Source organism: Pogona vitticeps, chromosome 4 (assembly GCF_051106095.1).
Source record: "Pogona vitticeps strain Pit_001003342236 chromosome 4, PviZW2.1, whole genome shotgun sequence".
Lineage (NCBI taxonomy): Eukaryota > Metazoa > Chordata > Lepidosauria > Squamata > Agamidae > Pogona > Pogona vitticeps.
Window position 1 is genome coordinate 215837413 of NC_135786.1, and position 25208 is coordinate 215862620.

Sequence of the window (25208 nt, forward strand, 5' to 3'; positions counted from 1 at the left end):
TGACCCCATTGACCATAGCACCCCAGGCCCTCCTGTCTTCCACTGCTTCCCGGAGTTGGGTCAAATTCATGTTGGTAGCTTCAGTGACACTGTGCAACCATCTCATCCTCTGTCGTTCCATTCTCCTTTTGCCTTCACACTTTCCCAACATCAGGGTCTTTTCCAGGGAGTCTTCTCTTCTCATGAGATGACCAAAGTATCAGAGCCGCAACTTCAGGATCTGTCCTTCTAGTGAGCACTCAGGGTTGATTTCTTTCACAATGGTAGGTTTGTTCTCCTTGCAGTCCAGGGGACTCTCAAGAGTCTCCTCCAGTGCTACAATTCAAAAGCATCAATTCTTCAACGGTCAGCCTTCTTTATGGTCCAGCTCTCACTTCCATACATTGCTACTAGAAAAACCATAGCTTTGACTATGCGGGCCTTTGTCGGCAAGGTGATGTCTCTGCTTTTTCACCTGCTGTCTAGGTTTGTCATCGCTTTCCTCCCAAGAAGCAGGCGTCCTTTAGTTTTGTGGCTGCTGTCACCATCTGCAGTGATCATCAAGCCCAAGAAAGTAAAATCTGTCATTGCCTCCATATCTTCCCCTTCTATTTCCCAGGAGGTGATGGGACCAGTGACCATGATTTTAGTTTTTTTTATGTTGAGCTTCAGACCATTTTTTGCGCTCTCCTTGTTCACCCTCATTACGAGGTTCTTTAATTCCTCCTCACTTTCTGCCATCAGAGTGGTATCATCTGCATATTGGAGGTTGTTCATATTTCTTCCGGCAGTCTTAATTCCGGCTTGGGATTCATCCAGTCCTGCTTTTTGCATGATGTATTCTGCATCTAAGTTAAATAAGCAGGGAGACAATATCCAGCCTTTTCGTACCCCTTTCCCAATTTTGAACCAATCGGTTGTTCCATATTCAGTTCTGTTGCTTCCTGTCCTACATATAGATTTCTTTGAGATAGATAAGGTGGTCAGGCACTCCCATTTCTTTAAGAACTTGCCATAGTTTGTTGCGGTTGACATAAAAGGCTGGGAGTTCTCGGTCCACATACTGTTGAAGCCTACGTTGTAGGATCTTGAGCATAACCTCACTAGCGTGTGAAATGTGTGCAATTGTACGGTAGTTGGAGCATTCTTTGGCACTGCCCTTCTTTGGGATTGGGATGTAGACTGATCTCTATTTTGACCTCTAGTTCTTTGCCCTGTTCATGTAAGAAGGCCCTCTTGTCTCTCCTTGCTATTCTTTGTTAGTCTGTATTCCATTTTCTGTAACTTTCCCTATCTCCCCTGCATTTTGTTTCCCTTCTCTTCTCTGCTATTTGTAAGGCCTTGTTGGACAGCCACTTTGCTTTCTTGCATTTCCTTTTCTTTGGGATGGTTTTTGTTGCTGCCTCCATCCATAGTTCTTCAGGCACTCTGTCCACCAAATCGAGTTCCTTAAATCTGTTCTTCACTTCCACTGTGTATTCATAAGGGATTTGGTTTAGATCAGTGGTCCCCAACGTTTTGGGACCACGGACCATTGGGGGGTACTGGCTTTGTGTGCGGACCGATGGGGGGCAACCCCGCGCTCACAGGTGGGCATGTCATGCTCGCAGGCCCACTGCCGCCTTCTCCCCCGCCAAAACACACACACACACGTTGCCATATGCTTCTTTCCTGCTCCCTCTCCTTCTTTATCCCCTGTGTTTGTGTGTCTCCCTCCTTCACAAGCCTAGTCAATGTCTGTAGACAGTTTCAGCCCCCGAGGCTCCTTCTCACCCCCCCCCAGAGAGTGAGAGAGTGAGTTTGGCATGCTGCAAGGAAACCTCTGTCTTAATTTTTGCTTCCCACTTAATTGCACTTCTTACATTACACCCTCTTTTTAAAAAGTAACGTTTCCAAGGTCTGCACAGTTACACCATCTTTCCCAGAAAACCAGAGCCTATGAGGACACTGTGAATGCCCCGTTTCCTTGTTCTTCTCAGGGCATCCTGTGCCTCTGCAGTGTCTAGACTTGAACCCCAGCATTCTGTTGACTCTGCCATTGCACCTTGGCAGATTGCTGTCTCTAAGCCACACCTTGCTCAATTCATCTTTAAGGGCAGTTATTGTGAAATGAAAGAAAGTGAGAGGGGAATGCAAACAAAGACATTTGCTTCAGGAGATTGGCTCAGATTTGAGAGAGGATGTTTGAAGTCACTCAGTCCCGTTCAGCCCATAGGGCTGAGACTCTGTACATATTAAACCAGAATGTGAAACACAACTGTTCACTTAGTGTCATTATTTACCACATGTTTAAGGATTGTAACCCTTATTGGTTGGCAAAGCATTGGACAGAACATTGTTTCTCACTGTGTATTTTGTCTGTTTGCTTGTACAGTAGTATACATATAGATAGATTTATATCTGTGAAAGTAAAAGAATGGAAAAGAGAAAGAGGATTTACAATGGTTAAAATAAAGGCAAGACAGCAGATTGACTAGTACACAGTTGCTCTTTTATGGAATATTTTCAGTGGCACTCAGCATTTTTTTATTCAGCTAAAAAACAAAATAAAATTTAAAATGGTGTGACGATCCACCCAGTGTTCCCTGTTGATGTTTTCTCTTTCATTCGCTGCCACCAGTGGATATCCCTTATCCACACTTGCACAAAACTTGAATCAGACACTTGCTGCCAACATAACTTGTTTATTTAGACTGAATTTTAATCACAGATGTTCTTTTTAATCATTATATAGAATCACTCATTAAAACTTCTTATACTTGGTTCCACGTTCCCTTCTTCATGTGTTATTGATTTATTCACTTTAACCAACTTATTAATATCTGATATCTCTAGTTCTCTGACTATCTATCCTGATTATTCAATTTCTCTCCTCCACACTCTCATTCTCTCTTTCACCTTCTCTTTCTCGAACTCTGTCTAACTATCTGTTTAACTGATCCCGCCCATCCAGTCCTCTCCTAGGCCTGTGCACATGAGGTTCTGCTATGACAGGAGTGAAATAAGGCATTTGTCACAAATGGCAACTTGGATCAACTTTATTCATGGTTTCCTAATGTTCTTGGAAGATCATGCACAAGGAAGTTGGTTTAACTACAGTATTTTTTTTCTTTTTCAGTCAAGGAAATGTAGGGATGGGCTCTTAGTTTTTTAAAAGACTTTCTTTCCTGGCTCCCAGCACAGAAAAATACAGCCTGCAAAAAGGTCAACAAACACTACCCAGCCACAAGGACCAGTGACCACTGCACACAAAAGACTAGCTAACAACACTGATCAATCACAATGACAGATCATCTCCTCCTTATCACAACAATACACCCATAACAAAAACCACCCTGATCACCATAATCACCCACTCTCCTGAAAAGGACAAAAAGCTGACCCCGCAGCTACAAATAATCAACTATCCCACACACTACACCAGAACACAGAGAGAGTTCTAACTCCTGTCCTCTGAAGATGCTGGCCAGAGAGACTGGGAAAACATTAGGAAGAAAAACCTCCATAACACACCCAAATAGCCTGAAAAACCTACAACAACCTTCCCAGAAAAGGTTCTCCAAGACTTTAGTGTTCTACTCGACTACAATTTGACTCCATCCAATTGTGCTGTGGTGAGCCCATCCTTTGGCCCCAAGCTGATGTACTTCAGGTAGGTTGGCCATGTGCATTACTTTACAGAGTACAATTCTCCACTGATGGTCTCCTTTGTCTTAAAGCTTATGTAATCTAAGTCTGGGTAAGAGACAAAGACCCTAAGATGAGGATGCAGGAGACTTGGCATTGCCCATCTGGTGGAAGTACTTGGACAGGAGACTTAGCAGACACAGGAGCACCCTTGGCCACATTTTTCATTACTATGAGGAGATGTTCAGATTTTCAGTAACATTTCCATTTAAGTTAAATTACTTATTTAGCAATTTCCATCTACATAGATAAATTAACACATACATTTTATGCAAATCTGCATCATGCCTCAGCCTCTGTTTTGTGAGGCATTGCCTTTTCTTCTTAGTAATGAACAAGCATCCACCCTAACTTTAGGGTTTGTTGGGACTTGCAAGAGGATTTGACGAACCTAATAAGTGGGCAGGCTCCTACAGGAGAAGGCAGCTCTCATTGGAGTGAGTCCAAATAAACCCATTTTAAAAGACTGATGTCCCAGCATGGTAGATAATTCCAGTGATGAGAAGCAAGTCCATTGCACTTGCTGATGAAGGAAAAAACCCAAAGGTGCTGTTGTGGAGTAGTGGAAAATCCATGCCATGTTTTGCTGGCATCCTTCTCATTCTGCAGCTCATCTGTTGTCAGTAAAGCAGCTGGAAACACAGGGGAAAACATACCAGATATGTTTACATGAAACCTATGCTATTTACTGATGCTAACAGAGTTATTTTTTCAGCTTTAATCAGTGCTACTGGGGGCAGAGAGGGGCCCATTATCATCCCCCTGGTTTTTGTTATTTAAATAAAACAGCTGTCCTGTCTATAGACTGAGCAGTACAGCATGTCAATTGCAGTAGGGCTACGCAGATGGGGAGGCAACAACTGTTTTGGGCTACAGCGTCTATCATCACAGACCCACTAGTGCTGGCTGGGGCTTTGAGGGAGTTTACTCTAAAACATCTGGAGGCTGTCAATGCTTGGATAAGAAGAAGGTAGAAGAAGAAGGGTAGCAAATGAAAAAGAGAGAGACGCTAGTGACAAATTTCATTTATAGAATTCCTAAACATCATTGTTGTTCTTATAGCAGTCTTATAACACTTTTCTCTGGCAGTTCATTCCCAGTCCCACTGATAGGGCTGCCTCCATGGTCATCCCAAGAGTTTTATGTGGCAGTAGACTGAGACTGTGAGTGAGTTTCTTATATATAAACAGCTCTATTTAGACAACAGATGTTATATATAGGGTGTTCCAGCCATTAAAGATGACAATCTGTTGTCAGCCATTGGCAGGAAGCTCCAACACGAGCTTACATGGTAAGAATAGATAGTAGCCCTCTAAAGTTTGAAATGTTACTTTTTAAAGAAATGGCCATGCCAGTGGGGAATTTTGAGGGGTGGTTGTCCAAAAAGTCAATTTTCCAAGCTCTGGTCTTGGCCAAGTTACCCCTTGGAGGGCTCTACTGTTCTGGTCTTTTTCCTTCCTCTTCTGTGTATCACCTTGGCTGTTCTGCTGTGTTCTGTCCTTTCCTTCACCACTCTGGTCACTCTGCTCTCCCTGGCCAGCTCCTCCGAAAGAGGTAAGAGGAAGTGGTCTCCTTTTTTGCAGCCCAGAGGCAGTGTAAGCGAACAAAGGTAACAAGCACAGCTGGAATCTCAGCAAGCACTTTACTGTGCAGTGAATCCTCCTTTCTGAATATTTATTTTAAAAAATTTACCCATGTCATTCGGAACAAAACAAAAAGTCTCGGTTGGGTTCGTACCCTTATCACACGACTAAAAAGTTACAAAGAAAGGAAACTTTTGATTCCTCCAAAATTCTTTGTCATGTACAGATATCACAAATGTTGATGGTCTAGGGAAGAAGCAAAACATCCAAAATATCTGGCTAGATGCAGAAGCCATTGTACTTGAAAGCAGACTGCTGGGAAATCCAAAGATTGCAGTTCCAGTACAAAACAAGATGTCAAGGCATTGGCTTCCATTCTCTCCTCTTCCTGTAGATAAAAATCAACCTGAGCTTCATGTGGATCCCTCCATTACCTTGATGGGGCACATAGGCCCTTTTTATTTGGGCTTACAATAGAAAAACAGGGAGCAGCAGATTAGTTGCAGGATGGCTGGTGCCAGTCCCAATTTATGGCTTCCGGTTCTTTGTGTCGATGGCACATCTCTCCCCCCTCCCATGCTGCTCTCCCATCCTCTGCTGCTGTTGAGGGCAGTCACTGGTAAAGTTTCCAAGTTAAGAGACCCTGTAGTCCTGCCCTAATGGAACTGTTGTTTGTAAAGACTATCAGTTTGGCAACTATCATGATGGATGAGAGCTTGAAACAAGGAATAAGAGAATAGAAGATACATGAATTGTTTTACGGGTGATGATAAGGCAGCTTCTTCAGACAGCGGCAACAAATCCCACATTATATTGATAAACAAACTGAGCCATAAGTCAAGGAAAACTTCAGTTCAACTCTTTACACTATTAGAAGAACAATGCATGGAAAATGTAAATGCCTGAGGTATTCCCACTTCAGCTTTACTGAAGAGGGCCAATCAGGAAGATAAGCCTATACACAACAATCATGGTAAGCTAATCAAGAATTCAAATACAATTTTTTAACCTCAGAAGTGTGTGGAGTTAAAGGAGGCTTTGGCCTTTAGGTTAAACTACTAATGATGTTTGGCTATCACTCTGCGATATATCAACAGCTGACAAGAACATGACCGTAGAAACTTCTTATTATGACTATGTCTGAAAATATAGATTGTGACAAGCAGCAAGTGTTCGCTTATTTGAAGGTCAACTAGTCAATAAGATTTAGGAAGTCACAACAGAGATATTCCAGGACTGTAAATATGCCCTCCAATGTGAAACTCAAACAACTTTCTTGATCCACCAAAGCATACAGGCCCAAATCCACCTCAGAACAAGGACAAACAAGGAGAAACTACTTCCAGCTATGCAAACACTCTCCTTGTCTTGTTGGCTTGTTTCTTCAACTGTCTTGGTTCACGTGTTATGTAATCTGAAATAAAACGCCACAAAGAAAAAACAGACATTAGTTGCAAATTATTTTAAACACAGCCATTAACTCACAATGCCCCAGCTCCCCATTTATAATTTGGAGATGATACAGCTGAGCAAATACAGCTGATACATGGCTGTTGTCATGGGTTCTGTGGTAAAGTATATGAAGCCATTGGGAAGCCCACAGGCAAGACATGAGCCTAATGGGGCTCTCCCATCAGGTTCTCCAGCAACTGCTGGACAGCTCAGTGGTTTAGGTATCTGGGTGTGGAACCAGTGGTCAGGAGTTTGATTCCCCACTGTGCTTCCTTGAGAGGGACTGGGCTCAGTGCAGGATCCATAGGGTCTCTTCCAGCTCTACAGTTCTAAGATGATGAGGAGGATTACTGATAATACCGGTCTGATACTCAAAAATATACTACCTCTGATTCTGGAGGAGGTAACATATAGCCATGATGAATAGTAGTCACTGGTAACTTCTCCATGAATTTGCCCAGTAGTATCCCTTTAAAGTCTTACATGGTGACACCCATTATTATATTTTGCTGTAACACATTAAATTCTGTGCTGTGTGAAGAAGTGTCTGTCTGTCTGTCTGTCTGTCTGTCTGTCTGTCTGTCTGTCTGTCTGTCTGTCTGTCTGTCTGTCTGTCTGTCTGTCTGTCTAGTAGCCTTGCCTACTGCCATTCCGCATCACTGGACAACCTGAGTTCTGAAAAGCCAATGACTGCAATTATACGCCCATTGAATGGGATGTAAGTCCCTGTGAATAAAGTGGGATTCACCTTAACTTAGATGTCAGTAGCCTTTTGACTGATAGCTATGCTATTTGCTTATGATGGAGTGGTAATAGATAATAAAGTATTTGTACAGTTCATTTATTTACATATGTATTTGGAAGTATGGCCAATTGAGTTCAGTGGAGCTTATTCTCAAGTAAGTGGCGGTTTATTTACTGATTTCTGTGTGCATAGCTGAGTTATTAGTGAAACAATCATGGTTGCTTGGGTGGCATTTAGACGAATAATTCTCAGCTAGTTTATATTTGAGCTATTGCTGCTGTTTGAAATGAGATAAGACATGTCTGTGTGTGCTTGTGGCTACTCCGCATGAAGTATGTGGGCTTGAACAAAATGAGTCTTCTGCAATTTGCATAGTAATACCTTGGAGAGATATTTAGTTCAGGGTTGGGCAATCAGTTATCCTTGATTCATATGAACTATAGTATTTCAGTGTTTCTGTTATTGGAGCCATGAACTTTAGATGCAGTTATACAGTCTGGTATGTGAGCGATGTCTAGAAACCACTACAGTTTTCATTAGCCATACGGATCGCCTCTAAAATGGGAAGTAGGCATAAGTACAGTATGCACTTTGGCCCCCTTCTCTTTGATGCCATTTCTTTTGGCTTTAGCCCAGCAGCAACCATACTATTCATCAGAATGAGGGCTAAATTATACCTTAAACGTAGCCTGTCATTAGAAGAAAGAGATTGCTTAAATGCTAAAAACATCTGATTGTCACAGCAGGAACTTTTCATCCTTCCCTTAGTTTGGAAATTAATTTGCTTTGTTTTGTGCTTGGTCTTTGTGAACTAAACACAGGCTTTTTTGCATATCTGATTTCTCAGATATTCAAGTCTGCAGGAATTAAGTTTCTAAAAGACTGGTGCAATTTCAGCTAGAATGACAGTTTATCTGTAATGTATATGTTGGTCAGAACCTAGAAACAATGTTTCTTTTTTGTTGAAAGAAATGTTACTTTTACATGTAAATAGATACTTTGAGCTAATGAGTACAGTACTATGTATTCTCAAAGACTTTCACCCGAATGGTTGTTGTAGGTTTTTTGGGCTGTTTGGCCATGTTTCCAGATTTTATGCCATTCTTTTATCAGTGCTAAGTAACAAGCAAATAATTATTGGTCTTATATGTTTTATTTTTATAAATACTTCCAAAGTGCAAGATCAGAATTGCTTATCAAAGAGAACCAGAGAGCATTGCCCTCTAATTTTTCAGATGTGCTGGAATATTAATGTAAGGTAATAATAAAACAATGACTGAAATCCTGTTGCTTAGTGTATTAGGTCCAACTAAATCAATAAAACTTACAAAGGAGTTGACTTAACAAATCTCCACTGATTTAATGAGCCTATTCTGGTTGCTACTTACTACACTAATTTATATATTTATTACTTAAATTTGTATACTGCTCCCATTAGTGCCGAGGCACTACTCTGGGTGGTTTACAATAAGAGCAGAACAAACCCAAAATACTGTAAAATGAGAACAGTTTAAAACCAGTTTAACAGCAAACCAATGAAAACAGATGGCGCTAGAACAGACAAAAGGTAGTCAAAAGGTAGTCAGCTAGGGTTGGTGTGGAGAGCTTCCCTGAAAAGCCACGTCTTCAATCGCCTCCTAAGTGTCCTCAGGGAGGGGGCCAGGCAAAGCTCCTCCAGAAGCTGGTTCCATAAGGCTGGAGTCACCACGAAGAAGGCTCTGTCTCTAGTAAATGACTTATGGGCCTCCCTCGAAGTGGCCACCCACAAGAGCTTCACTTGTGATGATCCCCAAGGCAGATGACATTGGGGACAGATGCTCCAAAAAGCTAGCCACAGAATTTCAGCCAATTAAGTACTTATGCAATTGGAAGCAACCTGGCTGCCAATAAGTTCCTTTTAAAATTTAACTCTCTGAGTTCAGCCATAAGATGGACACTTCAAGCAACAGGTGCTGAACAGATGCTGGGTGATCTGGAAGCAACCACAATTAAAGGCCATGGATATTCTCCTCTGTTGGATGGGATATTTATTTATTTATTTATTTATTTATTTATTTATTTATTTATTTATTTATTTATTTATTTATTTATTTATTTATTTACTCATTCATTCATTCATTCATTCATTCATTTATTTAACTTATATGCCGCCCACACTACCCGAAGGTCTCTGGGCAGCTTACAACATTTAAAATACAAAATAAAAAGGCAAAATAATTGAAATGCATGTGAGAAATGTTCCAGACAATGTCCTCCTCAGTCTAATCTAGCCTGGTGCCCTTACATGAGGTCAGGGATACTGCCTATTACAATTCGCTTTACTACAAACCCTCTATTAACTAATTCTCTGTAAAATTTCATAGGTAGGTAGGTATTTATTTCATTTTTATACCACTCATCTGGTCAAATGTATACACAGAGAATTCTGAAGTCTCAATCCTTACTGATTTTAGTCACAGCATCCGTATAGAAGATTAGAGGCCTCTCCGGACTTTTTCTGAGATCCTGCTGAAATCAAAAAGGTAATGTTAAATACATCTGGAAAAAGACGTGCAGAAATGGAATAAAAACTGGTTGAGGTATCATGATATGACATGCACGGTTCAGGTATGCATCATGAGAGGCGGGGAAAATTGGCAAAACAGAGGGGGCACAAGTTAAAAATGCCTCAGGGAGTAAAAACAATGATGGAAGTAATGTTACACAATCATCAAGTATTTACTACTGAAGATTCTGTAGGCCTTGATATTTAACAGAGCCTGGAGAATTTGCTTCCAAGTCATGTTGAGTCACCTGTCCTGTAATCTCCTCTATGGGTTTCTTTTGATGTAGCATTCTTTGCTGATGGATAAATTTTGTTTTCCTTTGGGTAAAGCAATTGCAGAACAGAAACAGTCAAGATCTTAGCTGTGTAGCTGTTCAGCAGATGTTAAAGGAACCTCCCATGTACACAAAACATTATGTTGAAAACCAAACCAAATGAAAACTTAGAAAGTAACTTTTAAAAAGTAATGTTACAGATCTAATGCCAAGTCCCCAAATAGTTAGTTTCAATTTTTTTTAAAAAAAAATTCTTTTCAATTTTTTCAAAAGGAATTAAAATTGCAACTATTAGTTCCTTTTTAGTGGAAAAGTCTAAAAGTTACACATTGTTAGCCTGTGGTACGCATTCTCCTCTCCTTCATAGTCCCCTCAAAACCTCAAACAGCACAAGGCTCCCAGCCAACAACACAAGCCAATATTTGAAACTATTGATAATATTTTTCATCCAGCATTTAGTGAGGCTGTATACCTATAAATATAAAAGTTACGGAACAATTAGAGTTGCACCAAAAAAGGAGGTACGTTGTTACTTAGTATGTTCAAATAATCATGTAACAGAGTTATAGCATCAGTTAGGAAAAAAGAGATTTTGTAACTAGTTATTCAAAGCCCAGGCTAAGAAATATAAGAATATAACTATTTAAATTTCTTTTTTTGTTATTTGTCTTGTTTACAAATTTATATCTTGTCCTGCATAGCAGCTTACTCTAGCAGTTAATTAATGGTCTTACAGTACCTTAACAAACTAAATACTAATTACAATCTACTTCATCAAATAGATTAAGTGTTTGTGTTGTGTATGTGGAGTTTACTTTTGTAGACCACAAGAAAGCCATTGTAGTGGTTAGGGTAGCAGACTAAGACATTCAGCCACTCAAATTTCCACCCAGTCATGAAGCTCACTGGGTAATATTGTTAAGTCACATACACACAACATCTGACCTACCCACAGGAGTGTTGTCAGGATAAAGCATGAAGAGGAGAGTCATGTATGTGATCTTGAGCTTACCGAAAGGTGGGCTATATAAGGTAATGAAGATATATAGTTCCCAGCATGCTTAGAGCAGTGGTTCCCAATCTTGGGTCCTCAGATGTTCTTGGATTATATATACTTCCCAGAAATTCTGGCCAGCACAGTAAGTGGTAAAGGGAATTTTAGTCCAAGATCATCTAGGGACCCAAGGTTGGGAACCATTGGCCTAGAGGATTCCGGAAGTTGAAGTCCGAAAAAAATTAACTGATCCAACTTCAGAACACTGCTTCAGTTTTATTACTATTCCCTCTTTCCATGCCTTGAATGCTCCCTGTCTATTTTATAGCATCATTTGCTGTTCTGCATGCAAACACTAGAAGCTGGTGCCAGATTACAAAGATACCATCAGATTGGTTCAAACAGTTAAAAACCAGCCTTTATCTTGATGTTACATAACAAGGGACATGCTCCTGGGCATAGATGGGGTTGTTCACCCCCTCTCTGCATAAGAAGGGAAGCCAGCAGGAGGTCAATATCACCAGATCTAATCACATCACTGCACCTAATCTTAAACAGGACAAGGAGTGTCACCTGTCTTAACTTCTTTGCAAAATAAAAGGAGCATTAATGAAACAGAAACCTTTTGGAAAAGAAATAAAAACTGAAGTCATTGGAAGTGGATTATCATGGCTCTCCCAGTCAGTCATAAAACTGATGATTTCATTAGGGAGGAGCAAAAGTTTCAATGATGGGTTTAAGATTCTCAGCAAGGATTAAAGGGGCCACTCTTTGATATTAAGATCAAATTGAGAAAAGACAAACAACAGTGTAATTTAAGACCATGTGGCCTGGTTAATTTTTATACCTTGTAAAAACTATATTATCACAGTGTGTCAAAAGAATAAATGCATACTTGTAGATGAATAGATGCTTGCTATTTGCTTTCTCACTGTTGTGGTTCTTTATTGCTTTGAATATTTTAAAGCATGATGCACTTGACTATTCTGGTTTATATGCTATGAATATGTATACATTTTACATACATACAAATGCCATGGAAATACACATTCTGTTGTTAAGTATCTAATAGTGACTTAGACTGACCAGTTATGATTTTGACTTCTGTGTAAAAGCTAAACCAAGACTAAGTCAATAAAGGCATCAGGATGTAAGTCTTCTCCCTGCTCTAAAAATGATCATGTCACCTACAATGCTTGCAGATGCTCATTGTGTGAATCTGGGCCCTCACATTTGTCCGCCCTCCACTGGCCATCACAAATATGGAGTAGAGTGTGTACCCTGAAGGTCCCAATACACCTGTGGAGCAGGAAACTTTCAAAAGTTGTGACAGGGAGATAAGGCTGGTAGCCAAAGGATGTTTTAAGTGGTAGCTGCATGGGTGAACATATAATGCATTCCACTTCATTAGGTCTCATTTCATCACATCCTTAGATTTCCTTTGGCATCTGTCTCTGGTGGTTTGAAACGTGGTATCACCACTTATCTATAGCACACAGGGTTGGCCTATGGTGTACCAGCTGGTTGATCTTTACAGTGAGTCCCAAGTATGGAGGGCACTGCAGCACTCTGACATGGTGCCAGTTGTATGTAAGAGCTGGCACGTCACCTGATTGCCATGGCTGCTTTAACAGCTGAAGTTCCACATGTGTAAATATTTAACAGGGCCCTGGCCTTTGTTTCCTGAAACACACAGCATCTCCTTCCCTGCAAGTCAAACCATACAGTATGGGAAACTAGCCAAGATATTTTGGACTCTGGGGATGACAATTATACAGACATCTGTCCCTGGAAGGTTAAAAAAGCTACCAAACAATGCTCTTTCTTGTTACTCCATGAGCTAAATCCCATGTTAATCCCAAATTTAGTATGTTAATTGAAATGTGTGGTTCTTAGTAGACACCATTTATGAACCCTATTGATTCTAATGAGCCTACTTTAGTTGGGGCTTAAAGTGAATTTATCCTATTAGCAGCTGCATAGATGCCATGCCCACTCTACATAAGAATAGGGCCAGCCCTGGTAATTCATCCTGGCATGCATACCAAGAGATATCACATCAAAATAAAGTCAGTGGCTTCTGGGATATATTTTGAGTGGATTTTAACCTGACCCATTGCAGTCAAAACAAAGCCTAGGCGGTGGCTCTAACATGAGGCAGAGTGAGATAGTGCCTCAGGCAACAGATAGTGGATATCATAGTTGTTTCATTTTGTATTGATCACATCATCATTTTGCCATAGATGGAAAGAGAAACATGGGACTGGTTTTGGATACTATGTACTTGAACCTGATGTGTATATGTGCGTGACATCTGCTTGGTCAGCTCTGCTTTGGAGTCTCCTTGCTATTATATGCCGGCAAGTCATTTCCGAGTTACAGTGACCTTAGGCATTAATGATCTCCAGAAGGTCCTGTCTTTAAGAGTCCTGCTCAGGTCTTGCAGATTAAAGACCATGATATCCCTTCTTGAGTCAGTACCTTAGCCTCATAGTGCCGCTAAATCTCAGTCTGCTCTTTTACATAGGGATTCGTCCTCTCCGATTGATTGTACATTACTTTATGATTTTAACTGACCTTTTCATGAAAACCAGCCTAGAAATTTTTGTGGTAAGGATTTTGTAAATAATAAGCTGCATAAATGTTGGAAAGGCATCTGAACATTTAAAATAAATAAGCAAATAAGTTGGGAAGAATGATTTCCTGGAATGCCACACGGTAAGACCAGTAGATCTACCTGTAAAATGCTGCCTCATACCCATATTCTAAATGAAAGCCTTACAATCTTTTACCTTGAGCTATTTAATCATTTCAAAGAAACTCTGCTAATAAAAATTTGTTGTCATAAGGACTGGCTCTCCTCCCCCTCCCTTAACCAAGCAAGGAACATGTTCTAGCCGTTACCTTAACCCTTGCCGCATTCCTCTGGAACAAGATGAATCGTTTGCAGAACTCAGTTCTATTTTCTATTTTTACTACCATTCTATTTTGAGGCACTACTCTTTGAATAATAAATGTGTATCCTAAGACTTAAGTGTGTTTGTTAGAGGGTGATAATGCCAGAGTTAAGAACTAAACAGAGGAGTTTATCAGCGCTTGGAAAAATTCCATTTTTGGACGGCATCTTTCAAAATTGCTGAACTGTAATTTTGGAGGCTATAGTCGAGAAAACAAATCATGCAGCCTTTGGGTCAGATGAAGGTTAACATGGCACTTGGAAGGATAATTGGATTTTCCATAACTTTTCCCCTTTACAGATTCTTCTGAAGCCAACGCTCATTTGACCAAAACTTTAATTTGCAAAACCTGTATCTCTTTGAGCAAAATCTTTGGAATTAGAGGTGTTTTGACTTACATAATAGTACATTATATACAATTAAATATGGAATGATGGTAACTATAGATTGCAAATAGAACAGTGCAGCCAAACATTGGGTGTAGTCACACACACACACACACACACATATATACACATACATATATATGGATAAGATGTGCCACTCCTTGAGAAGACTTCATCTCAAGTGTTTGGCAGCTTGTACCATTGAGATTGTGAGATACCATAGCAGATTTTTCAAACTATTTGTAATCTAGTATAAGGATGTGACCAGCTCAGCTGCTTCCTTCTCTCCTTCTTCCCTTCTCCCTTTTGTGTTGTCTCTTCCAGTCTAAAGGCATCTTGAGTTAAGTATTTTGGGATTCCCTGCTGGGCCTCCCAGAAGTAGAGCCAGCCTATGTAGCCTTAGGCAAGCTGCACAGTCCAAGGGCCTCCCCCCCCCACCCCGAAGTAGGTAATGGTAAACCACTTCTGAGTACTGTCTAAAAAAACCTTGGGAGATTTTTCAAATGAAAAAAGTTGGTAGACCTAAAATAATTAAAATAGTTGAACTAGATTTGGTTAAAAGCACCTTCTATGAAAGACTGAAACCCCTTCATGGATTGCTGCCTTGTCGTGGCGGCAAGACTGCAAAGTTTGGTGCATTTTTGTTTAGAAAAATATGGCTTTTGAATAATGCGCAAAAGGAGTTTCCTTCCTTTCTCACAATTATGGAACTCAGCATGGGCAGGAAGTACGTCTCCACAAAACCATAATTAACTTGCATAATTAACTTCCAAAAGAGTATAGATGCCCATAATCTTTAGGACTTGAAAAGAAGACTATGCAAATCCATGCAAGACAAAAGAGAGGTTACTTACCTGTAACTCTGGTTCTTCGAGTGGTCATCTGTGAATTCACACTAATGGGTTTAATCTGTGCTTGTGCAGAGGTCTCCGGAATATTCTAGAGCTTTAAGATATGTTCATCAAGGACCTCCCCCCAGTACACGTGGTTCAACTGTCCTGGCAATTACTTCAGTTTCTAAGAAGAGCCTGCTGTTGCATCAAGGTGATACAGGAGTGACGGATAGAGGGGGAGGACGGGCGGGGAGTGTGAATTCACAGATGTCCACTCGAAGAACCAGAGTTGCAGGTAACCTCTCTTTCTTCTTCGTGACCTCTGTGAATGCACACTAATGGGTGATTAACAAGCTAGCTTACTGGAGGAGGGACGTCACGGAAGAACAGAAGAAAGTACAACCTTCCCAAATGCTGCATCCTTTTTGGCTCTCAGATCCAGGTGATAATAGGTGGTAAACGTAGACGGCGGTGCCCATGTGGCAGCCTTACAAATGTCTGGGAGTGGTACTCCACGAAGAAAGGCCGGAGAGGTAGCCAGAGCTCTGATAGAATGCGCCTTTATACCAACTGATATGCCAGTTTTATAGTTGCAATGAGCCAACAAGATACAGTTTGAGATGAAATATAAGAACCTCTGTGAGGGAGGTGCGGTGTTACAAAAAGTTGTTTTGATTTGTGGAAGGAAGAAGTCTGTGAGACATAAAAAGCAAGTGCACGTCTAATGTCCAACGTGTGTAAAGACCGTTCTAGGTCAGTCATAGGTGATGGAAAAAAGGTAGGCAAAACAATAGGTTGGGAGAGGTGGAAACCCGACACAACCTTTGGTAGAAAGGAGACATCAGGGGAAAGGGTGACCTTGTCTGGGTGAAACTGAAGAAATGGAGGATCAACCCGGAGGGCAGCAAGCTCCGAGACTCTACGACCGGAAGTAATGGCAACCAGGAAGAGTGTCTTAAGGGAAAGGAGGTGCTCTGAGATGGTAGCAAGTGGCTCAAATGGAGTACGGGCAAGCCAGTGAAGAACAACAGGTAGAGACCATTGTGGGGATGGTGCAGGTGCAGAAGGATGCATACTGGAGACACCCCGAAGGAAGAGTTTTAACGTGGGATGACGAAAAAGCATAGCAGCATCGGAATCTTGAGGTTGATGAGCTATTATAGCAGACAGATAAGCCTTGAGAGTAGAAAGGGAGAGTTGCTTGCGAAAGAGATGGGAGAGAAACTGAAGGACAACTTGCAGGATCGTAGGATTGGTTGGAAGATGATGCTGAAGAGCAGATGTTGAAGAGCAAAACCTTGTGAAGACAGTCCATTTATACAAATAGAGCTTAACAGTGGCAGGCTTTTGGACGTTCACTAAGATGGCATCTACCAAGGGTGAATCCTCCATGCTGTGAGATGGAGAGTGTGAAGATCGGGGTGGTGGGTCCTGCCTTGATATTGCGAGAGGATGTGAGGAATGAGAGGCAGTTGGAGGTAATCTGTAGCGATGGAGTGGAGCATGGTGAATCACTGTTGTCTTGGCCACCAAGGGTCTGATCTTAGCCAGGCATGTCTACAAAGGGCTAGAGCAGTAGCCATGTGCCTGGATGATGCTTCGATAACATGTCTGGTGGTAATACGTTCCTGACGTTCGAGGGCCATGGCCTCCTGGTGGAAAGCGAGGCCACGGGGGTCTGTATTTGCCTGAAGCCGATTGAAGTGAAGGGAGAGCTTTATTCCAAAGATAACAACAATAAGCTCCCATGGCCGCAAGATAATTGGCAGCACGGAGGGTAAACAAGGCGAGGGAATAGATTCTACGCCCATCGATGTCTAGTTTCCTTCCTTCTTTGTTATTTGGTGCGGTATTAAAGCAGTTTTGCGCTCTGTTCTGGGTAGCATCAATGATGACCAAATTGGGAAGCAGATATTTGGATAGAAAGGCAGTGTCGTCTCCATATGTCTTGTATAGATTCTCGACTTTGTGAGACATTTGAGGAACCAGAAGGGCTTAGACCAGGCTTGTTTAGTGAACTTTAATAATGAAAGGATAAAGCTCATACTTAGAAGTGGAGTCTGTTCCTCATTGATGTCCTCATACACTTTATATGATTGAGGTTCAGGAGGAGAAGTAAATCAGATGAAGGAGGATTGATTTGAGCAACATCCAAGTCCGGTGTAGGTAGATTAGGAGGGGATTCTTGTACTGGTAAAGAGTCGGAGGCATCAGAATAGTATGACTGAGAAGACGAAGTTCAAGAAGTGAGACAGTACCGTGGGATGGAAGTAGCAGGGGGTTCCGGAAGAGCAGGCTGAGATTTAGAAGGAGCATGTTGGGCTGATTCAGAAACAGATCAATGTTTTGAATGTTTCTTATGGCGATATTGAGTGGTACCGGGAAGTAGAGGCAGAGGTCTAGCATATGTGGTGGTTGCCTGTACCAAGGAAGCTCAAGGTTGAGAAGGAGCAGAGGGTTCTGTGACGTGTGGTACTGTCGGAGCGGCAGTCCGGGACCATTTCAATACTGTGGGTTGTTCTTGGAGAGGTTCAGGATGGGTTCTCTTGTGAGATTTGTGAGACTCCGGTAATGGAGGGAGCGATACGGAATCATCATCCAACGAAGAATGGTAGTAGTAACCATGATGCCGGAATCAGTACTGAGGGAAAGGTGAAGAATCAGAAAAGTTGGATTGGTAGTAGTATCGATGTTGAGAATGCCTAGGGTCGGTATAGAAGTCAAGCTCAGGTTTGTAATACCAATATGCTTGATGTCGAGAGCGCTTAAGAGGAGGCTCGTAATACCGTGGAGCCTCATGACCCATTTTGGGTAGCGGTATCGAGTAGGAGGCTCTTGAGATGCCAGAGACCCAGTTGGAGTCAAGGGTCGTACAGGCTCAGCATCAGAATGGCACATGCCTGGTGCATGATGGTCTTTCTTAACTGCTTGCGCGGAGGTGATATGTTGGGTATGGGATACACTGACTCAGAATCGCCAGCAAAGACGGAGCAGCCCATGGATTTGGGGCTCGACTGTGCTGACCGAGGAAGGAGTGCTCACTTCAGCCGAAGTGAGCACAGAAGATGGAGAAGATGCCAGTAGTGGAGATGGTGGTTGACCAGAATTAGAAGAATCTGGAGAATCAAGGCAGACCGTAGGATGGTCCTGTAGTGGTGTCAAATGTGTTGGCCCGAATATCTGGAAGGTTTAATAGAAGACTATATAACACCTTCATGGATGGAGTCAGTATATGTAAGATGGAAGACTTGGACCCACCAGATGTTGTTGGCCTACAATTCCCATAATCTCTGACCATTGGTCAACCTGCTCAGGGCATCCAGTATCATCTGAAAGACTAATGTTTTCTATCCCTGCTGCAAACAACAAGGAAAAGCTTTATGTCTGGTTTGGCTTCTGTGAATTCAAGTCCAAAATATCTGGTCAGAAGCACAGACAGGGAAGTTGAATTGCAAATCTTATTGGCCACAAATATGAAACAGCATGGAAGCCTTGGACATAATTCTTAGTGCCATTTCTGGAGTCCCACAATTGTTTTCTAGGCATGAAGTGTTGGTTGCCTCCTTTTCATTTATCTTGAGCAACCTGTCATAAGCCACGCTTCTCCTTGTGGTTCATTTTATGGGGTTGATTGCTGTAGCCACAAACAATAATGAATAGTTAACTCTTGCTGGACTTTAATTTTGGATTATCATCCAAATATAATCAAGTCTTGTGTGATATCTGTAGAAGCACTATAGCAACACAGAATAAGGAGACCCACACATTTCTGGTATCAAATCCAGACACAACCTTTTCTGATTTAGAAAGTCTGTTTTTATGGTCTCACATTCCAAATACTGCCAACATATTCCTTATTACTGTTAAGAAGATTCCCACAGAAATCAGACTTCGTTCGTTCGTTTAGTCGTTTAGTCGTGTCCGACTCTTCGTGACCCCATGGACCAGAGCACGCCAGGCCTGCCTATCTGCCACTGCCTCTCGGAGTTCTGTCAATTTCATGTTGGTTGCTTCGCAGACACTGTCCAGCCATCTCGTCCTCGGTCGTCCCCTATTCCTCTTGCCGTCACACTTTCCTAACATCAGAGTCTTTTCCAGGGAGTTTTCTCTTCTCATGAGATGGCCAAAGTACTGGAGCCTCAGCTTCAGGATCTGTCCTTCCAGGGAGCACTCAGGGTTGATTTCCTTTAGAACTGACAGGTTTGTTCTCCTTGCAGTCCAGGGGACTCTCAAGAGCCTCCTCCAGCACCACAATTCAAAGGCATCAATTCTTCGGCGGTCTGCTTTCTTTATGGTCCAGCTCTCACATCCATATATCACGACAGGAAAAACCATAGCTTTGACTATGCGGACTTTTGTTGGCAAGGTGATGTCTCTGCTTTTTAAGATGCTGTCAAGGTTTGTCATTGCTTTCCTCCCCAGAAGCAGGCGTCTTTTAATTTCGTGGCTGCTGTCTCCATCTGCAGTGATCATGGAGCCCAAGAAAGTAAAATCTGTCACTGCCTCCGTATCTTCCCCTTCTATTTGCCAGGAGGTGATGGGACCAGTGGCCATGATCTTAGTTTTTTTGATGTTGAGTTTCAGGCCGTTTTTTGCACTCTCCTCTTCCACCCTCATTACAAGGTTCTTTAATTCCTCCTCACTTTCTGCCATCAGAGTGGTATCATCTGCATATCTGAGATTGTTGATATTTCTTCCGGCAATCTTAATTCCGGCTTGGGATTCCTCCAGTCCAGCCTTCCGCATGATGTATTCTGCATATAAGTTGAATAAGCAGGGGGACAATATACAGCCTTGTCGTACTCCTTTCCCAATTTTGAACCAATCAGTTGTTCCATATCCAGTTCTAACTGTTGCTTCCTGTCCCACATATAGGTTTCTCAGGAGATAGACAAGGTGGTCAGGCACTCCCATTTCTTTAAGGACTTGCCATAGTTTGCTGTGGTCCACACAGTCAAAAGCTTTTGCATAGTCAATGAAGCAGAAGTAGATATTTTTCTGGAATTCTCTGGCTGGGCTTGATTATATCCAAGACAATTGTTCAGATTTAAAATGCAAGTCCATCAAATGCTATCTACTTTGTCACTGCTTGTGGTTATAGCAATCAATGCCACATCATCAAGCACAAGGATATCCATCGCTCAGGACAAATGACATGGAGATGATGCAACTTTATACCACCGCATGCCTCCAAAATAATGCTGGCACTGTAGAGTTGGCACTAACTATTTTACAAACCAGTACAGTCTGGGTTTCTGCGCTATTTCTCTTGTGTCAGCAGAATCTAAATAGTATAAGATCCTATTGGATGACTTTAACAAACTGTCTATTCCAGCATCTTGTGATCGATAAAACAATGCTACCTAGCCGCTTAGTGAGGCATGAAGGCAACCCAGCTTCCCAGGAACTGACAGAGGTGCACTGCTTTGTCTCCATCTAGAAGCTCCACTTCAGTTATTGTGCCTAGAAACCATTGATAAGCTTAATTTCCCATGAGCTTTTCTAATCCTATTTTGAAACTCTTTGAGGCGGAAACTATCTCTACATCCTCTGGTAGCTAATTTTACACATTAAATGCACGCTGTATGAAAAATGCTCATTTCTCCCCTTTCCCTATCGCTACAGGCACTACATAAGAGTGAGTGGGTGGGTAGGAGGGAGGGGCACAGACAGAGACAGAGGCAGTTTCTGATCAGGTTAAAAGAAATAACAAATGGTTCCATTCAAAGATATACAGATAAATTCTCCCAATTAGACTAAAAACAAAGACCAGGTAGAATAATGGGACTGGATGTGTCGTACTTGCATTTCGAAAAATTCCTCAAGTACTAAGCACTGTGGCGTTTTTTGTCTTTGCGTCTCTGTTGTGTTACTGTGGTTGGCACTCCTTCTGGAATGATAATGTTTACATTGAGTTCCTGCCTTCTCTTAGCCCATAGAATATCATGTTGGAGCATGCTAGGAAGTTCCTTTTTGCATCCTAGAGATATTTCTCAACTTGTCTCCTTGGGATAACTATGAAGATGAGGATTGATAGGTGCTTGTTACAGGAGTTAAAGATGAGTTGTGTAATTGCTGTGAGAGGCTTGCAAATAATCATTTACTTACAAGTGACCACGTTGAGTTCTTTATTTCTATTTTCTATAGATGGTTTGTCATCCACTATGGCTCTCATGGTGAGTAGCAATAAAAAGCAACATTTCAACAATTCATAATGAAAGCAATACATTTCTAAGCATTAAGACTAAACAGAATATATGAATTTTACTATTTTATTTAAAATATCTGTACCTCACACTTCTGTCAAAATGTTCCTTAAGGTAACTTACAAGACATTTACAAAATACATATTGGAAGTATTAAATTGTTGAAAACATACAGCAAATGCAAGGGTCAATACAAATTAAACAATAAGAACCAATTAATGACATACAGTAAAAGGAGCAACATAAATACAAGGCAGAAGAAGCAGAACCAACTTCAAGCAGTTCAAAGGATGCCAAATACACTCTGAAATGAAGTAGTTTCAACTTGTCATCAAAATGGTACAATGATGCTAACATTATTGCTAACACTCAGGAGAAGGCATCAGAGCTTTGGTGCCACCATGAAAAGGGCCCTGCTTCAGGTGTCCCCACCCTGACTGTATGTGAAGTTGTGAGACTGAGGTGGCAGAGCCACAGAAGCAAAACTGGGTAGATTCCAATGCAAGTGTGGCCTCAGCATTTGCCACTCCTGAGCACTACTGATGCCTTCTTTGGCCCTAGACTGCCCCTCACCTTATGCAGATTTTATTTTGGGTCCATCATGAGTTGTGAGCTGCCACCATTCAATCGCTCCCACAATGCCTCAGAGTGGTGCAACTGAAGCATCCTGGATAATTAAAATAAAAGTACAACATGCAGCTACCTCCCAGGTTCTAATGTGACTGCTGCTGCTTCCCATGGTTGGGAAACTTGCTGAGGATCCCCAGTGGTATTTGTTGGCAACAGGACAGCCCAAGTTACTGTAATGGCTGAGGCACACCAACAAATGTTGTCTGACTTCCGTACAAAAATCAAGACAAACAGCATCTGCCACCAGGCAAATTATTTTGGTATATGAGGCAGAAAACCCTAGAAGCAACTCTCACTGTTCCTGGCAATAAAACGGACAAATAGATTAAATAACTATTAATTTGTAGCTGTTTCATGACACCAAAATAACGCTGCCTGAGGCAGCTCTCTCTCTCTGCCTAATGCTACGCACAGACATAGGGGAAATAACGGAGTGTTTGAGCACATGGTACTTTGCCAGAAGCCCCATTAACCCTCTTTTCTTTCTACGGTGCCTATAGAGGACAAGGCACCACCGCAAGTTATGCATGGATGGGAGGGCCAAGATGCTGTTGTCAGTTAATCATTTGTGTGGACTTAGTTGCCAAGATTAGACTCAAGTTGCAGGAGATGTACAGATTTAGAAATCACATTCCGCATGTGATGCACTCCCACAGAACAAACATGTCTGAAGGAGACTGGAGTACACATCGTGGCCATGGATTCAATCAATAAGGATTCTTCAGCATTTCTAGAGCAGCTGTGACAATTAATATCCCACTGCATATGGAATCCAGACCACCACCACACTTGGTTGCTACAACATGCTGCTGCTGTGTGCTGGGATAAACTGACCGACTGGCTCTATCTTTGAAGCAGTGGTGGTACTGTGGAAAAGTTTGACAAACAACTCCTCTCTGTGATAGTCTCCAAAAGTCATAACCCCACTACAATCCAGGCAGCTGTAGTGATCAATCTTTTTTTTTTTAAACCAACCCCTGCTTTGTATTATTCCAAGTCCCTTTCCTCCCATGGCAGAAGCCATAGCATTTTCTTTTTCCTTTTCAGAAAAAGGCAGTAGTTTCTTAGGTGAAATAAAGCAAAATTGAAAGAAATTGGCAGATTGCAAGAAATGCTGACATGAGGCAATCTGACACATTTCCTTCCCCTTGCTCTTGTGAATGAATGCAGAGTAGCTTCAAGCCTTTCTCATTCACTTTCCTTTGAAGTTTGAGCACCTGACTTCACATAAAACTGTACGGGTTGCAGGAACAGCACAGTATAAGTTGGTATATTTCTGGGAGTGGAAAAGAAAAAGAAAAATGGAAAAAAAAAGGAGTTTTGAAAGGAAAGGGAAAACACCATTTTGCTAATTGTTGCAAGTACTTCATCAGATAAGCTCAGAATTGCCTAACTCCTGTTAGAAACAGATGAGGTCCTATCATAGGAGAGGCCAGAAGGGCCATTTAGCCTGGGATTCATATTCACAGAGCACCTAAAATGTAAAATATGACATGATTTTGGTAATCCAGTTTCGCCATTTTATCATTTTTAATACACTTGGAGCATTTTTTAAAAAAGGAAGTTGCCTGGGCTTCACTCAACATCTGAGAGGTCCAGGATACAGAAGCCCATTATATGTTTACAGTACAGAAATGACATGATACATACTAGGAAGGCTTATATAGCTCTGATATCTTATGGGGTCTACTGGAAAGCTACATCCTTTATTGGTTGATGCAGAGCACTAGAGGCAGTGCAGGCAGATGAGCTGCAGTTTTCAAAAGCTTGATTTGTTTCCCAATTAGATAATTTTAGCTGTCACAAATCAGAATTAACCATTTGTAAAGCTATAGACAGAACCAAGCCTAACTGAGGTTGGAAGCAGAATAATTAAAAAACAGTATTGAGACAAGAGATGCAATCATATATTTAAAAATAATAATCATGTGTTGTCAAGTCAATTGGCGATCTTTTCCAGAGTTTTCTAGGTAAAGAATACTAAGAAGAATACTCACCATTCCCTTCTTCTGGAGATATCCTGGGACTGTGTCGCTTGCCCAAGGCTACACAGACTGGCTGTATTTCTAGGAGACACAGTGGGGAATCGAATTTCCAACCTCTGGCTCTGCAGTCAGATGGCTAAACCACTGAGCTATCCAGCCAGCTAGAATAATATATTTAGTAGTCTTGATGTCTGAAGCAATAACCTTTTGTTGACCTTGCATTCACAAAGCACAGTTTGAAGAGTTTGATGCACCTCATCCACATTATCCTTTAGTATAATATATATACTCTACTGCACTATATCATAATTGTTATAACCCATAAAAGTCCTAACCCTGGCCATTTAAGATTGCCTTTAGGAGTTCAAGTATGCTCTTTATATGTCTAATATCACTGGAAAATCCTTTCAATATTTGTTGATTGCCATGTTAGTGCAGATACTCCCAAAACAATAAATGCATTTTAAAAATAAATATGTTGCATTTCTTAGCCACCTTTTATATTGCAACCTTTTCAATGCGGCTATTTATATAAAATATATTAGTGTGGGCTCATGAATAGATCTACTTAGATAATTGATCTTTTAAGATTGTATATGTGATGCATATAATTTATGACTTCAGCCTTCAAATGACTATGATTTAACTTTGAACGTATATGCTACAAATTAAACAGGTGTGTTTTTATAACTGAGGCACCAGGTTTGGATTTTGGATTTTAACTCAGATACAAAAATTGACTGTAATATGGCACCTTCAGAAGCATTCTTCTTTCTATAGCATTTTTGGGTGGACGGGGGCGAAGTACTGAAGTTCTCTCTGTTCCAGTTGCTGTAGCAAAGCAAAGCAAATAATTGCTTTCATAGTTCCTTCTAAGGCGATTAAAAGATGAAGCCAAATCTCAAGTGTCTTTGGAGAGGCAATATTAAATGCACCGGTGGTTCATTTCAC

At 41.3% G+C, this 25208-nt stretch overlaps 1 long non-coding RNA gene across 1 annotated transcript in view; it reads right to left on the bottom strand.

The window, feature by feature from the left end:
* Positions 1-2647: 2647 nt before the first annotated feature.
* LOC110073806 (uncharacterized) overlaps positions 2648-25208 on the bottom strand; it is a 47866-nt gene continuing 25305 nt past the window's right edge. Inside the window, exons 2-3 of the long non-coding RNA XR_002299650.3 lie at positions 9891-9954; positions 2648-6663 (exon numbers count right to left, since the gene is read on the bottom strand). This is a non-coding gene — a long non-coding RNA (uncharacterized LOC110073806). The remainder of the gene's footprint in view (positions 6664-9890; positions 9955-25208) is intronic.